The 23904-nt window shown below is 44.0% G+C and overlaps 1 protein-coding gene across 3 annotated transcripts in view; it reads right to left on the reverse strand.

Moving 5' to 3' along the window:
* LOC140210084 (fibroblast growth factor receptor substrate 2-like) overlaps positions 1–20338 on the reverse strand; it is a 97766-nt gene extending 77428 nt beyond the window's left edge. Inside the window, exon 1 of one of the 3 annotated variants that reach the window (XM_072278886.1) lies at positions 20260–20338. The gene's annotated coding sequence lies outside the window, so the exon portion shown is untranslated. Of the gene's footprint in view, positions 1–19916; positions 20057–20259 lie in introns of those variants that run through there. The other 2 variants (XM_072278882.1, XM_072278881.1) reach the window with 2 other exon arrangements.
* Between the last annotated feature and the right edge of the window lie 3566 nt (positions 20339–23904).

Consider the following 23904-nt stretch of genomic DNA (forward strand, 5'->3'; position numbering starts at 1 on the left):
ATATAGCCTAAGACACAATTTTATAGAAGACTTTGAAAAAAACTTTTTCTTACCAAGTGACATGATCAGGCTCAAATATAAGTCTAGCATGTAAAACCTGTGCTTCTGTTTTTCTAAACAAACACTCAATACTGGGTCGAATTTGAGATAAGCACACATGGATTTCACCTTCAACTAAAATGAGATGATTTCTATCCTTGCTCTTGATGTTTGTTAAACAAGAAAAAGCTTGCTCACACATGTAAGAAGTTGAAAACTGCAGCAAAATATTCATTCCTTTCCTATGAATGGCAGGATACTATCCTTTTACAGAAATCCAGAACTTGTCCAGGGACAGGTCAGTAAATCTCATCTTGAGTGCACAATCAGAGTGCAGCTCACAAAGTTCTTCCTCTTCTCTCAAAGTCAAGTTCTCCAGCTGAGCAGAAATTCAGAGAAAGAGTCCCTCACCCAGTTAAACACTTGTGTTGAAAATACTGTTGAATTTTGTTCTGCATTTCTCCCAAGTGGTTTTCAATAAGACTCAAGACTTTCTGATACCCTTTCTCACTCTCAAGCCCAAGCAGCAGTGGAAACGTTTAAGATTTCCTTTTGCAACATGATTTTTTCAAAGATTCAGTTTCCTTTTAAATCCAAGAATCTTGTCACTTAAATCAAAACATTTTCCCTAAGGCTAGTAGGGTAGTTTCTGCAGCCATTCTTCATCTTCAAAGCACCCAGCAAAATCTGGCCTACTATTTTCTTGAAGGTACTCCTGCAATTCACCTTTCAGCTCAAACACCCTGTTGAGAACTTCCTCTGTGTGTAGCAAGAAATCGGTGTGCTCTTTGTCCAGGTTTCCACAGTGTTGTTTTTAAAACATTCTTGAGTGAACTGGTCTTTGTTTAATAAAGTTAACCATTTTCATAGCATCATCCAGAACTTTTTTCATCTAATCTCCAAGAGTTTCTGACATCACCACCTCTCTGTGAAGAAAGCAGTGTTATGATAACATCAGGATTTTCTATTTTTTCACAACAGCAAAATGACAGGCCAGCAGCTGAGTCACGGCACATAAAATTCCTTCTTTAGAATGAAAATTTCCCTCCAATTTTCCACTACACAGTAGAGTTTGTTCATTCCCACAAGGGGAAGTTGGGGGAGGGACAGGCTAATGTCACAGTTCAGGTTGGACAAGCCTAGTTAATGCTTGGAAAACACACTTTACAGTCATCAGCCTACTGTCCTCTCTTCCGTGCAATAGAGCCCTCACCAATTATCAAGGGCCTCTCTTATCTCACGTCAAAAACAAGAGAGTGGACTCAACCAAATAAACGTGGTCCTACTGCGCAGTGCCATACTGGGCTGAGAGGCCTCTAATGCGATGGTTAACAGGGCTGTTCAGTCACTGCACATCACTGCCAGTGCTAGCATCGTGCAATGTTCAAAAGACAATATTTAGATTTTTTAATCACGACCTCTCACGGAATCCCGGTTGAGAAATGCTGGTCTAGGGAATAAAATCTTAATCTATTCAAGCTTTCCCTATTATTCAGGTCCTCAAGACCCAGCAACATCCTTGCAATTTTCCTCAGCACTCTTTCAATCCTATTTTCATCTTTCCTGTAGGTAGGTGACCAAAACTGCACACAATGCTCCAAATGAGGCCTCACCAATATCTTATACAATTTCAACATAACATCCCAACAATTGACTTATGAAGGGCAATGTGCTAAAAGCTTTCTTTACAACCCTATCTGCCTGTGATGTCACTTTCAAGGAATTACTGATCTCTGTTCCCAGAACCCTCTGTTCTACTGCACTCCTCTTCTCTTAACTGATCCAGTTAACCACTTTATCATCCACCCAAGTTAGTGCAGTCTTTCACTGATTCTGTTAGCCTTATTATTTCATAGGTTTATTAAGTATGCCCATTAGAAAACAAATCTCAAGGTTGTACATGGTGACATATATGCACTTTGATAATAAATTTACTTTGAATTTTGATATAGATGACAACAACAACAGACCCAGTGCTGATACCTGCTGTACACCACTAATCACAGTCAGAGAGGCAACCATCTGCAACCACTCTCTGCTGGGTATCTCCTGTTCATAGTCTTCTGCTGCTATAGCCTATCCACTTCAAGATTCAACATGATGTGCATACAGAGATGCTCTTCTGCACACCAATGTTGTAATGTGTGTTTATGTGAGTTACTGTCATTTTCCAGTCAGCTTGAGCCAGTCTAGCCATTCTCTTCTGACTTCTCTCATTAACAAGGCAATTTTGTCAATAGAATTATCACTCACTGGATGCTTTTTGCTTTTCCCACCATTCTCTGTAAACTCTAGAGACTGTTATGCATGAACATCTCAGGAGATCAGCAGCTTCTGAAATACTCAAACCACCCCATCTGGCGTCAACAAACATTCCAGGATCAAAGTTACTTAGATCTCATTTATTCCCCAATCTGATGTTTGGTCTGAACAACTGAATCGCTTGACCATGTATGCATGCTTTACACATTGAGATGTGCCACATGATTGGCTAATTAGATATATCGATAATTAGATACATTAAATAATTAAGGTAATAAGTGGGGAGTTTATAAACAACATCAGTTTCCCCCTATTTAGTCTCATTTCACTCGTCTCATTGATCGGTTTGAATTAGACACGTGCTGTATTTTCTCCTGGCAAAAAAAATGTTGCCTCATTGAAACCAAAAGAGCTTTTATACTGAAGTAATAACCAAAGATTGGACAAGAATATTTTCTATTTTCCTTATTTTTTTAAAGTAATTAACCAGATCAATGGAACACCTCTAAGTTGTTCCTGACCAAGAAAGTTCCCAAGTGTACAGAAGCCTCATCATCTCAAACATGCAGCAAAGTGCATTTATATAGCAATTCAGATATAAAAATGTGATAGAAGCTTAGTTACAGCAGCAAATTGTCTAACAAATTCAGAGAAGTGACATTGCCAGGTGGTAATGTTCAGCCGGAAACCCAAAAAGTGGGGCAAGATGCCCGAACAAGTCAAAGACCAAGTACATTTATTATCAAAGTATGTATACTAAATACAACCTTTGTACGCATCTCCTTACAGGCAGCCACAAAACAAAGAAACCCAGTAGAACCCATTAAAAAATGTGCAGGGGGGAAAAAAAACAAATTGTGCAAGCAACAAAAGGAAGCAAACAACTAAAGTTCTCAAAGATGAGTCCACAGATGACATCACTGTCATCACTACTGCCGATTCAAGAACCCATTAATATCACTAAAAGTCACAAAAATTAAACAAGATGGGAATATACAGGAGAAAAGAATGCAGTGAGTTGTAAACAGGAAAACGGAAGTTGTCAAAGACTTTTTTTTAATAGCAGGGTTACAGGCCCTTACGAGCCCGAGCTGTCCAATTACACCCTTCTGACCAATAAACTTACTAACCCCTACATCTTTGGAATGTGGGAGGAAACTGGAGTGCTTGGAAGAAACTCACATAGTCACAGGAAGGACGTACAAACTCCTTACAGATCACAGCAAGATTGAACCTAGATTGCTGGTGCTCTAATAACATTATACTAACTGCTGCACTACTGTGCCGTCCATACAGACTATGTATGGTTTTTGAAATAAAGTGAAGTGAACAGGAATCTATGGAGATTGGCAAGGACAAGGACAAGATTTATTTTATCAAGCATTTCACCTCTAATGGAACTCCAAGCAAAGTAAGCTCATTTCAAAAGCAGGTCGATAAACATCAGTTTATCAAGAGGTTTTACTTGGTCATACATTTTTAAAGAAATGAATTAGTTAATGATCTTTGTATGTCACTGCTGAAAAAGTAATTACCAAATGACAACTTGCCAACTATTTTATGACAATCCAATTAAGTTTAGAATTTTGTGTAAACTGAATAAACTACACGATAACAAGTCTCAAGCTGCACTAGTAGGTCGGTATTCTCTCATTCATAGCAATGGCAATTAAAATGAGAGGTGATGATTAAAGGTTTGCTCGTAAGGTCAGCACAACTGACTACTTGCAAGTACCATTTACACGGTAGTGTAGCAGTTGGTGTAACGCTTTACATTAGCAACTGTAAGATCGGGGTTCAATTCCCGCCACTGTCAGTAAGTAGTTGATACGTTCTTCCCACGACTGCGTGTGGGTTTCCTCCCACATTCCAAAGGCGTGCAGGGAAGAGTCAATGACTTGTGAAAATTCTACGTCAGCAAATCGTAAACATGAGAAATGTTGCAGATACTGGAAATCCAGAGCAACACACACAAAATGCCTGAGGAACTGAGCAGGTCAGGCAGCATCTGTGGAAATGAATAAACGGTCGACATTTCGGGCTGAGACCCTTTTTCAAGACTACGTTGGCACTGGATGTTTGGCGACACATGTGGGCTGCCCCCAGCACATTTTCAGACTGTGCTGGTTATTGACACAAACAACACATTTCACTGCATGTTTAGATGTACTCATCGCCTTAATTTCCAAAATACTAATTTTGAAAAATAAATTGACAACCGGAATTGAATTCTTAATTTACCGCACTTATTTTCAAAGCAAAATGGGGAAGCAAGGTGTATAAACAGCAGCAAAACTTAATTACAATCAAAGTCAAAATTGAAAGGTCACTGTTGTAATGCAGCAGCACATTTGTCTTTTTGCATGCAGTAGGGCCAATATTGATGAAAATGAAAAGGGAATACATACAAGCCATAGACAACCCCCGGTCCTTCCTCATGTAAAATTATCAGTGCAAGTAGCCATGGACCAGCCAGTAAGATAATGTACTGTCATTACATTTTATCCTACATAAAACCTATTTTCAATCACTGCCCAAGAAGCATTTTGTTCTTCTGTGGATACATATCCTTTCAAGATGTGTCCAACGTGGCAGGAATGGAGTTTTTGATATATGCCATTACCAGCCATTCAAAGCATTTCAGGATGATTGGCGTCAGTGCCAGCAGACGGAAGTCATTTTGTTCTGAAAGTGTAGAGCTGTTTGGTACAGAAATGACGGTGGCTGATTTGAAGCATGTGGGGTCACCGGCTTGGATGAATGATGTGTTGAATAAGTTTTTGAAGACATCAGTAAGCTGGTATGCACACACCCTGAGTACTGAGCTTGGGATTTTCTCTGGCCCGGCTGCCTTACAGAGGTTGACTCTCTGCAGAGTCCTTCTCATGTCTGCTGCTGTGGCAGATAGTGGCTGCCTACCTGGGAGGGGGGAAGCTTACATGGAGCTTAGAAAAATAGAGAGCAACCCTAGTAACCCTAGGTAATTTCCTGGGTAACCCTAGGTAATTTCTAAATAAGTACATTTTAGGCACAGCGTTGTGGGCCGAAGGGCCTGTATTGTGCTGTAGGTTTTCTATGTTTCTATTACGTTGCACGCCTCGAAGCGTGCATAAAAGTTGTTTAAACCATCAGGGATAGAGACGTCACTGCCATCAGGGATAGAGACATCACTGGTACAGTCAACACTGTTTCTCTTCGCATAGTCAGTAAGGCCCTTGATGTCCAGTCACCTATGCTGCAGATCATCCTTGGACAGGTGTTCCTGAAATTTTTGAGCATAGGAGTTCTTTGCCCCCTTGTTGCCTGAGAAGATTTCTCCTCGCTGCCCTGAGACTTAAAGGCAGTGTCTGGGCTTTTGTAGGGAGTGCAGCTCGGAGCTCAGCTGGGGCTTCTGGCTGGGTAGTGAGATGACCGTTCATGAGGTACTAACGTCACCTGCACACTTACTGATGTAGACGGTCACAGATAAGGGATACTCCTTGAGGTCTGTTTCTTCTCCATCTGTGGTGGCTTTCTTGAAGATCTGCAAGTGTCTATTCAAAATAGTTCTGAAGTATAGAGATTGCCTCAATTAGGCCATACTGTGATGGAACTTTTGACTGGTTTCTCCATTTTCAGTAGCCACCAGTATGCTGGAGTTAACATTGTGGAGATGTGGTCAGAGAGGCCTAAATGGGGGTGTGGGGTGGCTTTGTAAGTACTGCGTCTGTAGAAACGTGGTCCAGTCCGTTTGTTCCCTAGTGGCCACGGTGACATGTTGGAGGAATTTGTGTAAAATGCCCTGCAGGTAACATGACTGAAGTCTCCTGCAGCTATGAAGAGACCGTCTGGATGATTGTTTTGTAGAGAGTTAACGATATTGAAAAGCTCTCCCAGTGTGTCCTTGGCATTCATACTTGAGGGGATGTAGACAGCGATGATGAACATAACAGTAAACTCCTTGAGCAGGTAATGTGGTTGGCATTTAATTGTAAGATACTCAATTTCCCCTGAACAGCGACTGCTAACTACAGATGAATTGTGCACCAAGCTTTGTTAATTCCACCTCCTTTGGATTTCCTCAACAGGGAGTTTCCGTCTGCGCAGAACAGTCATCCCGGGTTGGGCATGTTTTTGTTTAACCACGTTTCACTCAAACCCAGAATGCAGCAGTTTCTCATCTTTCTGTGCGTTCATTCTCCGTCCCAGTGAGTCTATTTTGTTTTGCAGCCAGCGGACATTAGTCAGGAAAAGTGAAGGTAGTGGCGGTCTGGTCGGGTTAGCCCTCAGCCTAGCTTGTTCCCCCAGCTCTCTTGCCACATTTCTGCTTCTTTTCACACTGCCTGCGTCTGGCACTAAGCCACCTAGGCCAGGTCTGGTGTCCAAAGAATTCCTAGTCATTGATCACCACTACTAACTCTGTTGCTGGTGGCTTAGAAGTAATTTTGTCCAAGAGTTCTGCATCACTATGTACTGAGATCCCTGACTAGAAACTATGAAACACGATCTAAGAATTTGAAACTAACACCATTATTGGGAGTCCGAGAAGCCACTGCGTTCCTGCATGCCATCATTGCTAGTAAAAGCATATGTATGTGTATGTACACGGAAGCCAACAATTCAAAAGTTTTGTTTTATACTATTAAAGTAATTCTATGGTACAGAACCAAGCTTGTCAGATGTACCAAAACATAAACACAGAAGATTCTGCAGATGCTGGAAATCTGGATTACCACATACAAAATGCCAGAGGAACTCAGGTCAGGCAGTATCAGTGGAGGAGAATAAACAGTCAACATTTCGGGCTGAGACCTGTCATTACGCTGTCCGTGGAGAGGAATAAACAGTCAAGTGCTGATGAAGGGTCTTAGCCCAAAATGTCAACTATTTATTCCTCTCCATGGATGCTGCCTGGCCTGCTGAGTTCCTCCAACATTTTGTATGTGTTGTCAGATGCATGACTTTCTTTGAAATAATTTGAAAACAAATCAAATTTTCAAGGAGACAGATCTTCAGGCATCCTGGCCCTTTTTTTGGGATTTCCAAACATCTCCACCTTGCATCATTGCTTCTCCAGATTTGATCAACAACACCAATTTGCCACAGACATTATCAGTTAATATTCAGCCCAATTCATTTAAAAATCCACAACAACAAAATGCTTCATTCCACATTCCCAATCAGGAACCAACTCTTTATCTTTAAGATGTCTCCTGCTTTCTAATTCATTGCCAATCAGTAGATGTAGAAATGTCCCTACATACTGTATATAAATTATAGCTGCAAGTGTTTGCTAGATAACTATTTTCCTAAATAATTAAAATAACAAAATGCATGCAGATTATTTTATTCAAAGCATGATATTTTAAACGATTATAAAATCAAATTTCTTGACACAAGTTTTTTCAAAAGGGAAACTCATTCACTACCTTTAACTTGGACTCTATCCCTCCCAAGATCCACTGGAGTGATCATCAAAACATAACCTACCATATCTGTCACCTTTTGTTCAGGGTTACCAAATATTAGCTACAGGTTTACACCAGTTAATTAGCAAGCTGCTGCAGTGAATTCATTATATCAATCAATTGAGGTGATACCTCTTAACATATAAATTAGTTTTAAATGAAAGGACACCATGTTTTAATCCCAAATGAGGGTGAGGGAAATAGTTTGCTTTACAGCATCAGTGCATTCTATTGTATCTACAGTCGCATTCTTCTTCAATGAGGTCTGAAGATGTGGATCCTAGATCAGCCTCTGAAGACCCACCGAAAGACAACCACGTAGGACAACATTATAGTTGGCTCAAGTCACTACACTGCTAATAACCACAGTTGCATTGTATGTTGATAAAACATTATCAGACATATAAACACAAGAAATTCTGTAGATGCTAGAAATCCAGAGCAACACACACAAAATGATAGAGGACATGTCAGCCCATGGCCTCCTATAGTACCATGATGTGACAACGCTCAGGGTGGAGCAGCAACATCTTCTATTCTGTCTGGGTAGCCTCCCACCTAATGGCATGAATATCGATTTTCCTTCCGGTTAAAAAAAATTCCCCCCCCCCCCCCCAATTCCCACTCTGGCCTCTTCCCTCTTCTCCTTACCTGCCTATCACACCCTCCCCCCGGGTTCCCTCCTCCTTCCCTTTCTCCTATGGTCCCACTCTCCTCTCCTATCAGATTCCTTCCTCTCCAGTCCTTTATCTTTCCCACCCACTTGACTTCACCTATCACCTTTTGGCTATCCTCCTTCCCCACCTCCCACCTTTCTATTCTGGCATCTCCTCCCTTCCTTTCCAGTCCTGGAAAAGGGTCTCGGCCTGAGACGTCGACTCTTTATTCATTTCTAAGCCTGACCCGCTAAGTTTCTCCAGCATTTTGTGTGTGTTGCTTTGGGTTTCCAACATTGCAGAACTTCTTGTGTTTATAAATGCTGGATGAACACATCAGGTCAGGCAGCAGCTACAGCGGGGAATAAACTGTCGTTGTTTTGTGCCGAGAGTCCTAATGAAGGGTTTCGGCCTGAAATATCGACTACTTATTCGACTCCACATAGAAAGCCACGTGGTCACAGGGAGAATGTGTTGAGTTCTTCCAGCATTTTGTGTATAACAGACGGGGAAAATTTGCGAAGCAGAATATGACAAAATAATATACAACAAGCAAAATTGTGAGGTAATCAGCAACACATTGAAGTGAACGAACTAAGATGCTGCTTGCTGCCGCTTACACGCGGGAGGGAGGGGAGCTGGGGGAGTACTTTGGGGTTCTAACATTTAACTGTCCTTCATTCTTTGGGGCACTCCTCTGTTTTCGTGGATGTTTGCGAAGAAAAAGCATTTCAGGATGTATATTGTATACATCTCTCTGACATTAAATGTATCTTTGAAACTGCCAGGAAGATACAAAGGTTCATTTATTATCAAAGCATACAACCCTGAAACTCTGAATAACAACCACATGCTGTGGAGTCGGACATGTTTCTATAAATGCAATAAGCAAAACTTATGCAAGTGCATGAATTTTAATATGTTGGAGCATAGAAGAATGAGGGGAGATTTGAAGAAAGTTTACAAAATTATGAGGGGTATAGACAGAGTAAATGCAAGTAGGTTCTTTTCACTTAGATTAGGAGAGATAAATACGAGAGGACATGGCTTTAGGGTGAAAGGGGAAAGGTTTAGGGGAAAGATTAGGGGGAACGTCTTCACTCAGAGAGTGGTGGGAGTGTAGAATGAGCTGCCATCTGACGTGGTAAATGTGGGTTCACTTAAGTTTTAAGAAAAAATTGGATAGATATATGGATTGGAGAGGTCTGGAGGGCTACGAACTGGGTTCAGGTCAACGGGACTAGCGGAATTAAGTTTCGGCACAGACTAGAAGGGCCGAATGGCCCGTTTCTGTGCTGTAGTGTTCTATGGTTCTATGGAATGGCTTAACATCATCTGCCCAAAGACTCCACACAACCTTTCCATCTCTTCCCCTGTGCACCCAATTTTTTAAAGCCAAGATTTCCTTTCTATCGCTGGTGCTTACAGCCCAGTCGATCAGAGGCAAAGCCCTCCCCAACAGAGTACATTTCTATGGAGCACTGCCAAAAAAAGCCGCATCCATCAAGGACCTCCACCATCCAGGCTGTGCTCTCTTCTTGTTGCTGCCAGTGGGCAGGAGGTACAGAGGCCTTGGGTCCCACACTACCAGGTACAGGAACAGTTATTACCCTTCAACCATTAGGCTCTTGAACCAGTGTGGATAACTTTTGTTATATTTATTGAAATGCAGCACAGAATAGGCCCTTCCAGCCCTTTGAGCCACGCCGCCTGGCAATCCCCCGATTTAATCCTGGCCTACTCAAAGGACAACTTACAAACACCAATTAACCTACCAACCGGTACACCTCTGAACTATGGGAGGAAACCAGAGAAGTCAGAGGAAAGCCATGCAGTCATGGGGAGAACATACAAACTCCTTACAGGCAGCTCTGAACTGATTCCACAACCTACAGACTCCCTTTCAAGGACTTTACAACTCATGTTCTCAGTATTATTTTTATTTGCATAGTTTTTTGTCAGTCTTCGTTTATGTACAGCTTTTCATAAATTCTATTGGATTTCTTTTTCCCTGTAAATGCCTACAAGAAAATGAATTTCAAGTAGTATATGGTAACAGAACAAATTTACTTTGAACTCATTAATTTATAACTTCACTTTCTTGTACTATTTGCTGTCATATTATAGATCAATTTTGTGTTGTCATAGTTGACAACACTTTACCTCAAAATCAAAAGCTTCTGAGTTCAACTCCACAACAGAACATAATTACTTAGTCAAGTCACAAACTTCAAAGCAACAATGAGCCGTGAAAGTGATACAAATCAAATGATATTTTGAGTAAAGTGCTCCGATTTGCTGGAGACAACTGAATGAGGAGAACGTTAAACTCTTCATGTCTTCATCAATAAAAGGAATACCAAGATTATTGTAAACACTAAGCAACACCTACAAAATGCTGGAGGAACTCAGCAGGTTAGGGAGCATCTCTGGAGAGGAATAAACAGTTGACGTCTCAGGTCAAGACTCTTCATTAGGTCTGGACAGGAAAGGGAATCTGGCATGTGACAGGGGAAGGTGGATGGGTGGGGGAGGAGTGATGTAGTAAGCTGCAAAGTAATGAGAAAGAGGTAAGGGCTGAAGAAGAAAGAATCTGATAGGAGAGAAGAGTGGGCTATGGGAGAAAGGTAAGGAGGAGGGGCACCAGAGGTAGTGATGGACAGGTGAGGAGAAGAGAAGGGGTGAGAGGCAAACCAGAATGGGGAATGGAAAAAAGACAGAAGGGGGAAGGGGTTGAAATTAGTATAAGTTAGAGAAATACATCAACTTGGTGGCCATCTTGCACTCCCTTGATCTTAGCTGAGTGATGAATAACAATAACTGCAGCAACTTCACGAAATGCATTTGGGGCTAGAAATACCACGCTGCTGGCACCAAACCTTCCCTTCAATAGATCTCTGTTGAAGGATTACAGTTCAGTCATTCTAACCATAGGCCCACAGGAGAGTCCACTACAGTAATTTCCATCACTACCTTCCCAAACTGGGAATGGGTAAATTTGAGGCCTTTCTTGGATAGGATAAGCTAGCGTTTACAAAGCCCGTTTCATACATAGAGATATAGGAAAAGGACAAGGTCACTCAATAAAAGATTAAAAGATCAGTTGATCTGGTCCTGAATTCGTTCTCCTCAAATCCTTTAATCCCTCATTCAATCAGTCTCAGCCTTGAAGACTGGAACTAACCTTTGGGAAGAGTTATTCATAACTAATCTGCCCTCCAAGTGAAATGTGCTTCCCCATTTTGCTTCTAAAAGACCCATCTTTAATTTTATTATTACATTGCCTCGTTCCACACACTTGCACAAAAGAGATAGTTTCCATGTTTCAATAATATTACATCCTAGACCTTTAAAGGAAGTAACTATAGAGATAGTGAACACCCTAATTATCATCTTGCAAAATTCAATATATTCAGGTATTATTCCTGTGGATTATTGGATACCAAATGTGACTACACTATTTAAGGGGCAGGGAGGAGAGAGGAGTGGAGGGAGAGGATTAACATGAGATATACCAACCTGTTAACCTAATGTCAGTGGTGGGGAAAATTTGATGTCTGTAAAGGGAGTAATAACAGGCTATCTTTAAAAGGATAGCAGGACTGAGAGAGCCAGCATAGACTTGTGCATCTGCTCACTTCCTTTCCTATCCAGATGAAGGGTCTCAGTCCAAAATGTTGACCATTTATTTCCCCTCCACACATGCTACCTCAGCCGCTGAGTTCCTCCAGCATTTTATGTGTGTTGCTCTAGATTTCTGGTATCTGCAGAATGTTTTGTTTAGAAATTACTGTGCCTCCCAATTTAATGCTCTTTGTACACAATATTTCTTCATCCAAGACGTTACTACATTATGGTGAAAAACCCATGCCACACTACAGGTTCCTCAAGATTTGATCACTTATACCTGCAATCAAATTATTTCAAGCAACACACACAAAATGCTGGTGGAATGCAGCAGGCCAGGCAGTATCTATAGGAAGAAGTACAGACAACATTTCGGGTCGAGACCCTTTGTCATCCTGTAGACGCTGCCTGGCCTGCCACGTTCCACCAGCACTTTGTGTGTGTTGCTTGAATTTCCAGCATCTACAGATTTTCTTGTGTTTGCGTTATCAAATTATTTCACTCCGCTTTGCACTTGTGTACTGGAAATGACATTAAACAATCCTGAATCAAATAACAAACCTTTTATCCCGTCAACCTCCCAACAATTATTTTCTGAGCTCAAAACAGTGCATCCAATTTGGTGTGCACGCTACCCATGAACATTTCAGGAAAAAGACTGTCCAGAGGCCTGATGGATAAAACGCATAAACGGGCTCCTGTCCAGTAAGCTGCAATATCAAAATATTCACCCGCACTGATTTCCACTGCAAATTAGCAGAGTCCCAAGAGTGACAATGGGATTACCGATGAGTTATGCTGTCATAGAGTTTGCATTTTAATTTCTCTTTGGAAAAAGTACCATTTATCATTAAACTCTGGCTGAACAAATCGAAAAATCAATTGCTTGCTCAAGTTTGTTCTTAAATATCAGTGGCAGGGACTGGAGGACCTGAGATATATGGAAAGGCTGAAAAGGTTCGGGCTTTATTCCCTGGAGTGTAAAAGATTGATGGGAGATTTGACAAAGATATACAAATTATGAGGGCTAGAGACAGAGTAATGTAAGCAGGCTTTTTACACTGAACTAGAGGTCATGGGTTAAGAGTGAAAGCTGAAATATTTATGCAGAACCTGAGGGGGAACTTCTTCACTCAGAGGGTAGTGAGAGTGTGGAATTAGTTGCCAGCAGAAGTGACGGATACGGGTTCAATTTCAACATTAAGAGAAGTTTGGATATGGCCATGAATGTGAGGGGTATGGAGATGCAAGTCAATGGGACTGGGCAGAATAGTTTGGCAGAAATTAGATGGGCTGAAAGGCCTGTTTCTGAGCTCTATGATCACACAGCTGAAATTGGTTTTGATTTTGTATATGTATTCACATTTGCAATTCTGTACCGTCAATTTCATACTGCTTTCCCTTTCCAGGGAATTTATTACACAAGTTTGAAAGCAAGTGCTTTTTAAATATAAAAGCTAAAACACAGATTAGTCAGGACTGCTCCATATTTTTTTTAAAATAGGTTCCCTAATTGTTCAGAGCACACACAAATATTCAAACAATTCTAAAGTAACTTTCCTTTATAAAGCAACCCAAAGCACTTCAGAAATATTGAATTAAATTTGAAATAGCCTCATTAAAAGATATTACGGCAAGTCTCCAAAAGATTGGTCAGAGATCACTTTTAAGGAGGGCTTTAAAGGGAGAGGCCTGGGTAACAAGATGGAGCGAATTCCAGAGTTTAGGAACTTGTCATCACAAGCACAACCGCCAATGTGGTGGGGCAAAGCAATTGCTAAATAATCAAGGGGCCATAATTGGAAGAACATAAATATTCCAGAGTTCTATGGCTGAACACTGTAGGTGGGGAGCAGCTGTCGAAAGATCTGTTAACAAGTATCAACATATTTAAAATCTGCTAACAATTAACACAGGCACATCCTGCTCTACTCTTGGGTGGCATGGTAGGTAGTGGTAAGAACAGCGCTTCACAGTAAGGTAATTCAGGTTCAATTCCCACCGCTGCCTGTAAAGAGCTTGCACCTCCTCCCCATGTCCGTGTGGGTTTCCTCCCACAATCCAAACAGGTACTCCGGTTGGAGGTTAATTGGTCATTGTATGTTGTCCTGTGATCAGGCTAGGATGAAATAAGGGGATTGCTGGGTGGTGTGGCTTAAGGGGCCAGAAGGGCCTATTGTGCACTGTACCTCAATAAATAAATCAATCAATTAATTAATTAGATAACAACTCTCTACACTCACAACTGTGTGGCTAGGAACAACTCAAACGGCATCTGTAGATTCGCCAATAACACCACTGTCGTTGGCAGAATCTCAGGTGGCAACAAGGAGGCATACAGGGGCAAGACAGATCGGCTGATTGAGTCGTATAACAATAACAACCTTCCACTCAATGTCAGCAGGACCAAGGAATTGATTGTGGACTTCTGGAAGGGAAAATCAGGAGAACACACGCCAGTTCTCATCAAGGGGTCAGTGATGGAAAGGGTGAGCAGCTTCCCGCTCCTGGGCATCAACAGCTCAGAGGATCGATCTTGGGCTCAACATACTGATGCAATCACAAAGAAGGCACAACAGCAGCTATACTTCTTCAGGAGTTTGAGGCAACTTGGCACATTACAAAATACTCTGGCAAATTTCTACAGACGTACATTGGAGAGAATTCTAACTGGTTGCATCAGTGCCAGGTTTGGAGGCTTCAGTGACTGAAAGAATGGGGTGCAGAGGGGTGTAGTGAGCTCCATCACGGGCACTGGCTTCCCCAATATCGAAGTCATTTACAAAAGACGAAGGCAGCATCCATCATTAACGATCTATCGAAATCTCATTATTATTATCAGGGAGGAGGTACAGGAGCCTGAAGACCCACTCTCAATATATTAAGAGCAGCTTCTTCACCTCCATCATTAGTTTTCTGAGTGGTCCATGAACCCCTGAACATGATTACCTCACTATTCCTCTTTTTCACTATATATGTGACTATTTTTAAGTTTTGCAATGTGTGGAGGTATAAGGCGCTCCTTCCCTCCGCTCACCTGCAGGTCACCCTAAGAAAAGGTGTAGCACCTGCTTAGCCTCCCAATCAGGATCATGAGAAGCCATGAGAACAAAGGGGGGGGGGGGAATGGTCAGATGAGCAGCCGATGCATGTCAAAAGTCCTGATTATGCGACCACTGACGCCAGCAGACAATGGCTGGGGTCACTTGTCTTTTAAAGACACTGTCCAGAAGGCAGCAATGGCAAACCACTTTTGTAGAAAAATTAGCCAAGAACAATCACGGTCATGGACAAGACCATGATCGTCCACGTCATATGACACGACAAATAATTATGATGATGATGATGATGATGATGGCTGTACCACTGCCGCAAAACAACAAATTGCACAACATATCAGTGATAATAAACCCAATTCTGATTTTGCTCAAATAAGAATATTCTAGGTCAGCTGAATGCTGAGGAGTTTGAATTGGAACATGCAGAGTTCTAATGACACAAGGCGTCTATTGGAAAACTCCTCTCGAAGTAATAAACACATTGAAAAGGGTGACAACAGTAGCCAGGCCAATGCACAACTCGTGTAACATGATGTTATGAAGATAAGAAATTCAACCCTGTTGATGCTACAGACATTTCACTCAAGATCCATCTTGGAGGCGAATAGGCGAGAAAGATTCCGCAAGCTGCAAAGCGTAGTAGACTCAGCCAGATCCATCACGAGCACAATCTTCTCCACACTGAGGACATCTTCAGAAAGTGTCACCTCAATAATGCGGCACCCACCATTACACACCCTCATCATCCAGGATATGCCCTTTTCTCATTACTACCATCAGGGAGGAGGTACAGGAGCTTGAAGACACACACTCAGTGTTTTAGGAACGGCTTCTTCCTCTCTGCCGTTAAGATTTCTGAATGGACAACGAACCCATGAACACTAACTTTTTAGTATTTAATTTTACTATAATTTATAGTAATTTGTTATGCCTACACTGTACTGCTGCTTGGTTCATTAAGATTGTCATAAGTCAGGAATGGTAGCGGGAGAAGCTCCCACTACCTATTAAATGCTCCCAATGACGTGCACCTCAAACAGCCTCTGACAACCAATAGGCTCCTGGCCTTCACATGTGGCTTAGCTACAAAGCCTGGCAGAACAGTTTCTACTGACAGGAGAAGGGGCAAAGACGGGTTACTGCACCTTAAAACCACTCACTTCAGGCAGATTGGGCTCATTAACTGTGATTGGCAGCTCATCTAGGAGAAGGAAAACTCAGATCCCAAACCTCCACTTCATTGCCGCCATACCCACTCATGGGGAAGGCTTTGGGAATAAACACAGCCAGAAAAATCCGGAGCTGGAATCCCTAAGGCAGTCCTATGTTGAGTTCAACGCTGACTGGCGACTCCTGTGACGCCACTCGTACCAATCTGTATCGGTCTCCGGCATTCCTTTGGATTCATCAGCTGCAAGGAGAGGGAGAAGCTTGCTACATGGGCAACACCTTGCTCTGCATATCATACTGCTCTGACTTGTGTATCACATGGACAGCTATGACACAATAGCCATGGTCGACCCTGACCAATGGAAGGCCTCATTGTGCCGCTGCCATGAAACAACAAATTTCATGACTTATGTCAGTGATGATAAACCCGATTCTGATTCAAACTGGGAGCATCCATGACGATGGGAATGCAGGTAATGAGGGGTTGTTGATCCGAAACTGACTTTGTCCCTCTTTTCACAGATACTGCTCAATCTGCCAGCATTTTCCCACATTTTTGATTTTCAATTTCACATTTCCAGCATCAGTTGTATTTTACTTTATCAATGGTACAAACAGAGTGGTTGAGTCTTAGATAGCTAGCTACCAGAGAGAAAAGAATGAAGATTGTGGCTTGGTAGGGACAAATAGCAATGGTTCAATCTTTACAACATATACCCACTTTTTTTTTCCCCACAAAACATAATGCCAGTATACAGACTGCCAGTCCTCTCTGCGCCTTCTGGCACATCGGGCAGCAACCTTGCACTTTGTCCAACCAGATTCGAACCCGACACCACTCGCCTCGCAGTCCAGTGCGGATGCCACCACACCACTGGCCAGGTGTGGGTACACTCACACACCGTGACAAAACTGATTCAAAATACCATATACTTTCCCCATAGTAATCTGCTCCTTAAATCGAGAAGCCTACATACGTTTCAGAAACATGAATTAAAAAAACACGCATAGCAGTGGAAGACTTTAAGTTCAGTCAATTTAATAAATTCTAGAGTAAAATCAAAAAGACAACTTCCATCTTTAAGGACCCCCGTCACCCAGGTCATGCCTTGTTGTCATTGCTATCATCAGGAAGGAGGTACAGAAGCTAGAAGGCACACGCTCAATGATTCAGGATCAGCTTCTTCCCCTCCGCCTCAGATTTCTGAATGGATGCTGAACCCATGAACACTACCTGACTATTTTTTAAATTTCTGTTTTAGCACTACTTATTTATTTAACTACGTAATGTAGAGCAACGTACTGCCACTACAAAGACAACAAATTTCACACCATAAGCCAGTGATTTTAAACCTGATTCTGAAAAATCAAAGTCGATTGTCATATGCACAAAACGTGCAACAGCATCACAGATACATAACATCTTATACCAAACATCTCAAAGAAAAATATAAATTAGCTCAGTTTTAAAAGGTGAACATTCAGGATGATGGCATGGAAAAGCCAATGATCACCAAATTCCAACTGGTCCACTAATACCCTTTAGAACAGGGATTACCAACCTGTCTTATGCCACAGATCTCTACCATTAACCCAGGGGGAAGTGGACCGCAGGTTGGGAACCCAAGCTTTAGGATAATCTAAAACCTCAGTCATTTTGGTCTATATGCAATTCCAGATGCAAGGTGGCCGAACTTTCACTTCTCTATGAAAAGGCGAGTTCACCCGGGGGGGGTGATCAGAAATTACAGATGCTCATTCCAATGTCTTTCTTGCCACAATGTCCACATCTCACAAAAAGACAGAGTATTAACACCATCGTTGCTGATGGCAGGGTGTAAACCAATTGTAGATGCTGAACTGCACTCTGACAGAAATTGCCAAAAAAATTTGTAATAGTCCAGCACTTTTTTGGTTTGCGTTTAATGATGGAAAAGAATGCCTAACAGTGCAGCGCTACATTTTGCTTAGCTACGTCTTCGGGAGAAGGTGGTGGAATCCTAAAGAAGGGTCTCGGCCTGAAATGTCAACTATCTATTCATTTCCACAGATGCTGCCTGACCTGCTGAGTTCCTCCAGCATTTTGTGTGTGCTACCTGGACTGCCTGCATATCTTATGAGGACAGGTTGAGTGAGCTAGGGCCTTTCTCTTTGGAGTGAAGCAGGTAAGAGGTGGCTTGATAGAGATATACAAGATGATAAGAGGCATTGATAGAGTGGACAGCCAAAAACTTTTCCCCAGAACAGCAACAACTAAAATGGGAGGGCATAATTTTAAATTGGTTGGAGGGAAGTATAGTAAGGGGGGAGAAATGTCAGAAGAAGATTTTTTTTTTTAAATATTGAGTAGTGGGTACACAGAATAAAATCAAAAAGGACCCCCATCACCCAGGTCATGCCTTGTTCTCATTGCTTCTATCAGGGGGGAGGTACAGAAGCCTAAAGGCACACACTCAAAGAGTCACAATGATTTCTGAATGGACATTAAACCCATGACTACTACCTCACTACCAGGAAGAGAAGGGTTCGATTGATCTTGGAGTAGGTTAAACAGCTGGCACAACATTGTAGGCCAAAGGGCCTGTACTGTGCTACAATGTTCTATGTTCAACTGAAATCAATAAATGCGGTACATGATTAATCAATCCAAGGGACTTCGGAGTTCTGTACTGGTGTTGTAAGTTATGGCAATTCCTTCATAATACTAATCACAGAGCGGCAGAGGATTGACATGCACTTCAGCAATCTACAGCTCCTGACAGAAGACCTCAAGGCATGAATGTTTGCTGCAATGAAGGCAAACTCCTCAGCAAACCACTACGGTCTCTCTACCAGCCCACAAGTTTTAAAGAATGAAAGAATGCCAACTTTCTTTTAACAGACAGAGCATGATACAACCACTAAGTAGAACAACGTAGAAATACGCACATTACTATACACAACATTTCTAGTTAGTGGCAATGGGGTGGTGGGTACGGAGAAAGAGTCCAAGGAAGTGAGAATTACATGAGGATTAACACCCTCAGAAGAAACTTCGCAGACTCGTGGAGTGGACTGGCAGGGAGGCTGAGACAGGATGATCCAGGAAGAGGGAAGCCATGAGAAAGGGGATTTTGATTTCGCACTCTAACACTGACGAGAAGTGGGGTGGTGTATAAGGAAGGGAGGGAGACAGAAGGGATTGGGGACAAAGAATGAAAATGGCAAGTGAGATATAAAAAATGTCAGAAGTGGGGGAAGAACGGTAGGGATGAGGGGAAGAGCAGGAGGAAGACAATAAAGAGGTGAAGGAGAAGGCGGAGGGGGGATCAGAGGGGGATCGGGCGGGGTGAGCGCGGATGGGGAATCGAGCGGGAGGAATAGGGAGGAAGGATCGGGCGGATTATGTGGGGGGGTATATAGAGAGGCGATCAGGTGGAGGGGAGGAGGGGCGATCGGGTGGGGGGATACGGATGGGGGAGGGGAAATAGGGCGGGGGGAGAGAAGGATCAATGCCAAGGAGGGAGGACTCCGATGCCGGGGTGAAGATCCGATGGCGGAAGGGGGAGTGGGGGGAGGGTTCCAATGCAGGGAGCGGGAGATCCCGATCCCGATCCCGGGAGGAGGGGGCCACCGGGGGTAAGGAAAGGTATTTTGCCGCCGCCGCGTTTACTCACCCCCGCTCCGCCGCCGCCGGCCTCTCTGTCATCGGCCCTCTCCCCCTGCTCCCCCCCACCCCAGCCCGCCGCCTCCCAGTGGAGCGGAGCCGGGAGTCGGTGGCCTGGAGCCGGGAGCCGGGAGCCGGCCGCCGCCTCAGGCTGAAGCCTCGTCCCGCTCCCGCACAGGCCTCAACTGACATCTCCCGCAGGAGGTCAAAGGGCGCGCCTGGCGCCAACGAGCCTCATCGTGCGGCAAGATGGGCGGGTGAGCCGCCGCCGCCGCCGCCGCCGCCGCCGCGCTCAGCCAGCGAGGAGAGCCGGTCCTCCGGCCGCCCCGGAGCGTCGGGAGTTCGTCCCTTACCTTGCCGGCAAGGCTGCGGCGATCCCTTCCGTCCGCTCTCACGCACCAGGTGCAGGCGAGCAATCCGGCCACACGCCCGCAGAACCCCTTGCAAATAAAAAGGATTGTCAACAGTCCTGAAACGTCGACTCTTTATTCCTCTCCATTGATGCTGCCTGACCTGCTGAGTTCCTCCAGCACCTTGTGTGTGTGATGCTCTGGGTTTTCCGCACCTGCAGAATCGCCTGTGTTTCGGATTCTCAGCGGGTCGGGCAGCATCTGTAAGGGGGTAGCAGTTAATGGTTCAAGTGGACCATCCTAAGCAAAAGCTTTCTTTTCTCTCTCCCCCAGTCAGATCTGGCAGAATTTTCTACAGATTTGCAATTGTTGTTTTATAGTTAAAGTTCCGCACGCTTAAAAGCGATGGAGCTGCGTGTATATATTCCACGTCAAATCACTTCACAGCCCCGTGTGGTCATTGCTGAGGTCGAGGGTGAAAGGCACGGCAGCCAATTGGCGCACTGCAAACTTCACCAGCAGGGTACGTGTCTGCCCAGTTGCAATGAAAAACTTACTTGCAGCTGCTTCGCGGGCACTGAGCATCAGATGGCACTCGCAAGAAAATATAAACACGATTTTTACAAGAATGCAATTACAACAAAAAGCACTTATTGCTTATAATTTATTTAAATATTTCAAAATTTATTGAAGTATCTATTGCTTATTTACTATTCCTACTTGGTTTTCAAAGTGGTCGTAGTGTTGCGAAGCTAATGATGGGGGTTGTGCTACAGAATCATTGAGTGTTAGAGCATAGAGATAGGCCCTTCAGGTAGTGCAGCATCTCTAGGAAGAGGTACAGTCGACGTTTCGGGCCAAGGGTCTTGGCCCGAAACGTCAACTGTACCTCTTCCTAGAGATGCTGCCTGGCCTGCTGCGTTCACCAGCAACTTTGATGTGTGTTGCTTGAATTTCCAGCATCTGCAGAATTCCTCGTGTTCGCCCTTCAGGTAGTGTTGGCTCTGCAAGCTCGTCCTTTCCGCCCACAGACACAAGAGGTACTGCATACAGATGCTGGATATCAACAGCGATAACACCCAGTGTGCTGGAGGAGCCCAGCAGGTCAGGGCAGCATCTACGGAGGGGAATAAACAGTTGACGTTTTGGGCCAAGACCCTTCATCCGGACTGGGAAGGAAGGGGAAAGAGGTCAGGTTAAGAAAGTGGGGGGGTTGAGGAGGAATAAGTACAAGGTAGTAGGTGATAGGTGAAACCGGAAGAGGGGGAGGGGTGAAACAAAGAGCTGGGAAGCTGATTGGTGGAAGAGATACTAATGCCTCCCAATCCAGCCAACTCCCCCCGCCCCCCCACTATCTCAGGCGTGTGAAATCAAGAAATCTGGATGGGGCTGTCACCCTTTTTATTCTGATTCTTGCCATAGTCTTGGCCCCAAACATTGACCGTTCCGTTTCCTCCAGAAAGGCTGCCTGACCTGCTGAGCTCCCCCAGCATTCTGTGGACAAAGCTAATGGCGGGGACTGAACTTTCTCATCTGGAAGACCAATAAAGCGAGTAGACACGGTGGTAAGGTAGGAATGTGGCATGCCTGCCTTTGCAGGTCAAGACATTGAGTATAAGAGTAAGGAAGTCACGTTGTAGTAATATAAATCTGCACTTGGAATATGGTATCCAGTTCTGGTCACCCCATCATTGGATGAACGTGGAGGCTTTCGATTCAAGATTGTTTAATATCATTCCCAGTACACAAGTGTAAAGGAGAATTAACTAATCCAGATCTGATGTAGCATTAAAAAGACACAATAAAATAAAAAAAAGAAAAAAAACTATGAATATTGAGATGAGATTTGATAGAGGTATATTAAATTATGAGGGGTGTAGATGGGTAAATGCAAGCAGGCTTTTTCCGCTGAGGTTGGGTGGGACAACAACCAGAGGTCATGGGTTAAGGGTGAACGGTGAGAAGTTTAAGGGGAACATGAGGGAAAATCTTCACTCAGAGGGTCATGAGAGTGTGGAATGAGATGCCAGCAGAAGTGGTGCATGTGGGCTCAATTTCAACGTTTAAGAGAATCTTAGACGGTTATGGGAGGGTTATGGAGGGCTAAGGTCTGGGTGCAGGTTGATGGGAGTAGGCAGTTTAAATGGTTTCAGCACAGACTAGATGGGCCAAATGGCCTGTTTCTACTTTTCTATGACACTATAAAGGGCTGGAGAAGGGGGAATCTGATAGGAGAAGATGGAAGAAAGGGAAGGGGGAGGAGCACCAGAGGGAGGTGATGGGCAGGTAAGGAGGTAAGGTGAGAGAGGGAAATGGGGATGGGGAATGGTGAAGGAGAAGGGGGGGCACATACCGGGAGTTCGAGTAGTCGATGTTCATGCCATCAGGTTGGAGGCTACCCTGACGGAATACAAGGTGTTGTTCCTCCAACCTGAGTGTGGCCTCATCACGACAGTAGAGGAGGCCGTGGATTGACACGTTGGAATGGGAAGTAGAATTGGAATGGGTAGACACCGGGAGATCCCGCTTTTTGTGGTGGACGGAGTGAAGGCACTCGACAAAACGGTCTCCCAACCCATATCGGGTCTTGGCCTTCTGCCTGTGTCTGACCCTTAGTCCTCTAAACCTCTCCTAACCCTCAGGGTTTCTCCTCTGCCCTGAGGGTGTGAGGCCACCCTCAGTGTGGAGGAGCAACACCTCTTGTTCTGTCAGGGTAGCCAACTTGATAGCATGAATATCAGTTTATCCTTCATGTATGAAATGTTTCGCTCCCCTTCCCTCTTCTATTCCCCACTCTGACCTCTTACTTCTTCACATCCCCCTGGGTCCCCTCCTCCTTCCCTTGCTCCAGTGATCCACCCTCCTCTCCTATTGGATTCCTTCTTCTCCAGCCCTTGACCTTTCCCACTCATCTGGCTTCACCTATCACTTTCCAGCTAGCCTCCTTCCCCTCCCCCCCCCCTCACCTTTTCACTCTGGCATCTTCCCCCTTCCTTTCCTGCTCTGAAGAACATGAACGGTTTATTCATTTCCGTAGTTGCTGCCTGACCTGCCGAGTCCCTCCAGCATTTTACGTCCGTTGCTCTCCCTAATCCATGTATTACAGCATCTGATTGGCTTTTAAATGTTGCTAATGTGCCCACCTCAACGACTATTTCCGGAAGCTCATTCCAAGCATGCAACACCCTTTGCATGAAGAAGCTGCCGCTGACATCCCTTATCAATCTCTCATCTCTGATCTTAATCCTGCCCCTTCTTCTTTTTAGCAGCCCCTCCCTGGGGGAAAAAAGAATGTGCCTTCGCCCCATCACTGACCCTCATGATTTTATATTCCTCTATCACCCTCAGCCATCTACAATCCAAGCCCTAGTCTTTGGTTAGTGGGGTGGAGATACGTCTCTACCAAAGGAGGTGTGAGGCGCTCCTTCCCTCTGCAGCCTGCAGATCACCCTTGGGTGAGGTGTAGCACCTGCTTAGCCCCCGATCAGGGTCACGTGAGCCATGGGAGCAGGTGGTGGACGGTCGTATGAGCAGCTGGTGCATATCACAAGTCCTGGTGATGCGACCACTGACACCGGGCGGACAGTCTCTGAAGAGTATTGATAATGGCTGGGGTCACACTGCCCAGAAGATGGCAGTGGCAAACTA

Source organism: Mobula birostris, chromosome 14 (assembly GCF_030028105.1).
Source record: "Mobula birostris isolate sMobBir1 chromosome 14, sMobBir1.hap1, whole genome shotgun sequence".
Taxonomy (NCBI): Eukaryota; Metazoa; Chordata; class Chondrichthyes; order Myliobatiformes; family Myliobatidae; genus Mobula; species Mobula birostris.